General features: G+C 32.9%; 1 pseudogene; it reads right to left on the reverse strand.

Annotated features, from left to right (window-relative positions):
- The window catches only part of LOC147382567 (putative xyloglucan glycosyltransferase 6 pseudogene), a 4,274-nt pseudogene extending 1,142 nt beyond the window's left edge, over positions 1-3,132 (reverse strand).
- Between the last annotated feature and the right edge of the window lie 1,654 nt (positions 3,133-4,786).

Below are 4,786 nucleotides of genomic sequence, written 5' to 3' on the forward strand. Positions count from 1 at the left end.
TACAACATGCTAGCAGGCTAGGGCCCATGCCGGCTCTTCTTTCATACTCCAAAATTGTGTTCAACTTTCATCAAACTCATCGCCGCTTGATCATTGAGAGAAGATGGACAATAAACCATAAAGATATAGGGATGACTTTGAAGCGACACATGTGAGGAGGGAAGATGCTCGAGGAAATAGAAGGATTAAACACACTATTGAAGGATCACCCTCCCCTCTCGAGACATTGTGAGGAGTGAAGACCACTAAAGGATTTGAGGTGTTGAGGGAGATATCTCAAGAGAGTCATTGGATTTCTAGTTAGTATGGTTAGCTCGTAAAGAAATATCTTATTAGTCTTACCTCTTACCACATCTAAATAATAAAGAGTTAAACAACGCCAAATCTCTAATGACAATCCAATAAGAAAACACCACAAAATTGATCTGTTGAAAGAATTCACCAATAAAATCTTCTCTTCTTAGGCATTGGGAATAAACCATATAAATGAACTCACTACACTAAATATGCACCCAACGTAATGGGGAACGCAACTAAAGATGAGAATTACTACAATTTTATTTCACCAGTGGCGAAATCTTCCTAGTCGAGGAGAATTGATGAGGACATTAAATCTTGAAGAGTAGATTTTAGTTTTTATTTAGATTTCTATTTTAGGACTTTATTTTTATGTTTTTGGGACTTCTTTTCATATTTTATTGGCCTATGGTCTTAGTATAATATTTAGGGGCAATTTGGTAACTTTAGAATGAGTCTTATTTAAATTTATTAGGGTGGAAAATCTAAGAAAGAAAGTTACGAAAATTAGGTATTTTAGTTTTATTAGGACTCTTAGTTGATTTTCCTTAGTTATAGATTGTATTATGGTTTATTTATAAATAATAAATGGAATAAACAAGATTTTTCTGTTTTCTTTTTAATGTTGGTGCATTCAACATGGTTGATGCCATAGTAATCCATCTTTTCTATTTTTTTATGCATTATTATTCGTGAGAGATTAAGAAACATTTAACCATTTCAAGAACCCAGTCCATAAATTTCGTTTTCTTGATTTTTTTTAAAAGAAATCTTGAATTCTTGATTCTTGATTCTTGAAGTCTTGGATTCTTGATTCTTGAAATCCCTTTCTTGATTCTTGATTCTTGAAACCTACAAACCTCAACCATTAATCTGTTTGTTACCCTACAAACCTTTAACCATTTTCATTGGGATTGTGGTCATACTTGTACAAAATCATAATTAAATTACCCTATCCTACCCAAATCCTTACCCAATCTCCAACCAGATTTTCCTAAATGCCCTATTTTTCCAAAATCAAATTCCATTTTCTCATCTCCCCTCATCGTCCTGCATCACAAAACCTAAGAGACGTCTCACATATTATGTCATATAAAAGAAATCAACACCAAAAGCAGCCCTATGAATTGCAATAATTAAAGAAATAAGAAATAAGTTGAAAATAAATAGTAGGGGAAAAAAGTGAAGAAAATCATCTTTGACCAAATAAAGAAAGATTATCTTAGAAAAGTAAATTATCCGTTGCTACATGCAATACCATTCACATGGATATAAAATTCTGGAAAAAATAGCTTCAGTTTATTATGAATTTATTCTCTATCAAATGTTCTGCAACACTTCCATCAACAAACAAACCTAAAACTCTATGATCCTAGTTGAATTAATAGTGATTTTTTGTAATTTCGTATTTCTGCAGTTCAAAATCATTATCAGATATATATATATATACCTCTGTCCCAACTAATTTGGCCAGGCAACACCAATCTAGTTGTTCCATTTAATTCTGTCAAGGGCCATATATTTCATCAAAATGCATGTCCTCAAATTTGTAATGAAAACAAGGTTTATATGCAACTTCAAAACTTCTAGTGGAAGAATGAAAAATTGCTTACTGATTTTAATGATCACCTGGGGATAGTTTGAGACATTTGGTGCAATGACATTGAATTAAGAGATGCAATTTGTATAATTTGGTTGGTGTTGTGAAGAAACAAAGATGTGGCACATCTAGTTAATTATGTAAATAATTTATCATAAAAGATGAAAATGAGCTCACCCAACAGCCCAAATAACATTTCTCAGAACCAATAACAATGGTTCATGCTATCACAGGTTGATTGCCATATACAAACACACACCATAAGACATGCACACTCTTCTCCTTTATGAACATGTGTTCATGTACGTCTACTATGTGCAACCTTAAAGAAGAGATACTTATATAACAAACTTAAAGAGAGCACAAGTGTTATGAAAGATCTACATTACAAATCACAAGTTTGTCAAACAATTTACAGAAATAACTAGAACATTGCCTTCAAAATAGAAATAAATAAATAAATAAAGGACAACTAGAGATCTGAAATCTAGTCGAGGGATTCGAGACCTACATGTTCTTACCTCCCTCTCATTGCACATTGGGATCTGAATCAGAACCATTGGGTACTCCTCAAAATAACCATTTTCAACATCTCTGCCCAATTCAACCAAAGGAATAGGCTTCAATCTGCGAAATTTAATCCAGAAACATCCGAGAATCAAAATGATCCGATCCACCGATTGGATCAAGAACAGAACAATACACACATTGGTCATAGCTTGCAATGGTGGTGCCAAATAATTTGCCCTAATGGAAAGCCAATTCGCATAAACCAGTTCAACCAAACCCATAACCTCAACCGAAGACATCGAAGGAGGACTAAAATGCCATCCTTTAAAGTAAGCAACAAGTTCGAATAACAACAACAGAACGACGAGAATCAGGAACAATTTAATAAGCCGATAAAGCCGAGATTCAGAATTTGTCGAAGCCGAAGAAGAAGAAGAAGAAGAGATTCTTCGATTGGCGGTACGAATGAGAGAAAGTAAGCCATTTGTGAACCAAGCGAAACAATTGGAAGCTTGTTGGAGTTTGAGAAGACAAACCCAAGAGAGCTGACGAGCATTACGACTTCGCTCTTTCTCATCCGTTTGATTATCTCCTAAGCTGGTGTGGCTTCGGATCTCGACCGTAGACCAGTTAGGGTTCTCAGATTTATCTAACAATAATCCATGGTTCTTTTCTCTTTCCTTGTTCCACCATTCTTGAAACTCGTAATTTGGTGGTGGAGACATCAAATCTAAGCTCTAAGCTCTTTAGATCTCTTTGAGAGTCTCTCTCTATGTTTCTTTAGTGAACAAGTTTTCAGGTTGTCTCTTGAAATGGAGTTTTGAAGAGAGGTTGGAACCTGGGGAATAATGATGGGTGGATTTGGGTAATCGCTAAATTTAGCTGAGATTACCAAATTTAGCAGAAGTTCGCATACGCTGCATATTTTTTCTTCCTTTGTAAAATTGTAACTCGGTAGATGGTGTGTGTCAATCATGGTGGTACGTGGCAATAAATATGGTAAATCTGCTAATTCACCCTTTGTTTGATGTTTGAGATAAAATCTTATGTATTTTCAAACTGATGACATACAAACCCTTGACATCAGTCTTCTTTGAAGGATTAATAAAATGACTTAAATAGCTTCCTCTTTTTATCTATAGTTAAAATTCTTAATTTTTCTTTCCAAAATTAAACATCTTAATGCTCAAGGCAGTTGGCCACCCCCTCAATAATTTTGAGTGTTTTAGATACCCTTACATTTCGGTGATTATTTGAGATATTCCAATGTTTTCAATCCCCCCTCCTTTTCCCTTCCACTCAACTTTTTATATTGGACCCACTTTTTTTTATTACTATTTTAGATATTCGTTTTATGCTTTGGTGAATATTTGACATCCCCACTTTGATCTTTTTAAACACCCCCCTCCCCCCCTTCAATTTTTTTTGGGTGATTTAGATACTCTTTTATCAAATTGGTAAATATTTGAGATACTCTAGTGTCTTCAAAGTAATGACATGTCCTCACTAAAAATTAGTCTTCTTTTCTAGATTTACGAAAAAAATAACTAAAGTACTCTCATTTTTAATTTGAATCTAAAAATCTTTTATTTTTCTTTCTAAAAACAAACATCGTCAAGCTCAACCTTTATCGTAAATTAATTTTAATTTATATGTAACTTCATCTCTCCAATCCATTGTGTTGAACATCATCTTGATCTCTTCAATTTTTTGGGTGATTTAGACACTCTTTTATCAAATTGGTAAATATTTGAGATACTCTAGTGTCTTCAAAGTAATGACATGTCCTCACTAAAAATTAGTCTTCTTTTCTAGATTTACGAAAAAAATAACTAAAGTACTCTCATTTTTAATTTGAATCTAAAAATCTTTTATTTTTCTTTCTAAAAACAAACATCGTCAAACTCAACCTTTATCGTAAATTAATTTTAATTTATATGTAACTTCATCTCGCCAATCCATCGTGTTGAACATCATCTTGATCCCTTATAGATAACTTTAGAATTTTCTATTATATTTAATCAACTTTCTACTTCAAAATGTCTATCTCATGTTTAAGATTTGAAGATTAAAGTAAATTAAATATATTAGGATAAAAAAAAAAGTTTACCCTAGAACTTGAAAATAACTGATTTTAGGAAAAGAGATCAAAGGTTTTTTAGTTTCAAGTTTAAGAGAAGGGTGTAATAGTCTATTGGAGAATACCAATCTAATCCAAAATATCAATATTTTTTAATCAGTTCTACTCAAGAGCCTTTCAAATTCAATCTCACATGCATCTCGAGAAACAATTTCAACTTTATTATTTTTCTCTTTTCCCTTTTTCCAAGAATACATGTAGATGCAATTTCTCGCACTACCTTGAAATATGCACTCCTA

This window comes from Akebia trifoliata, chromosome 16, assembly GCF_017979445.1.
Source record: "Akebia trifoliata isolate Shusen 1 chromosome 16, ASM1797944v1, whole genome shotgun sequence".
In the NCBI taxonomy this organism is placed as follows: Eukaryota; Viridiplantae; Streptophyta; class Magnoliopsida; order Ranunculales; family Lardizabalaceae; genus Akebia; species Akebia trifoliata.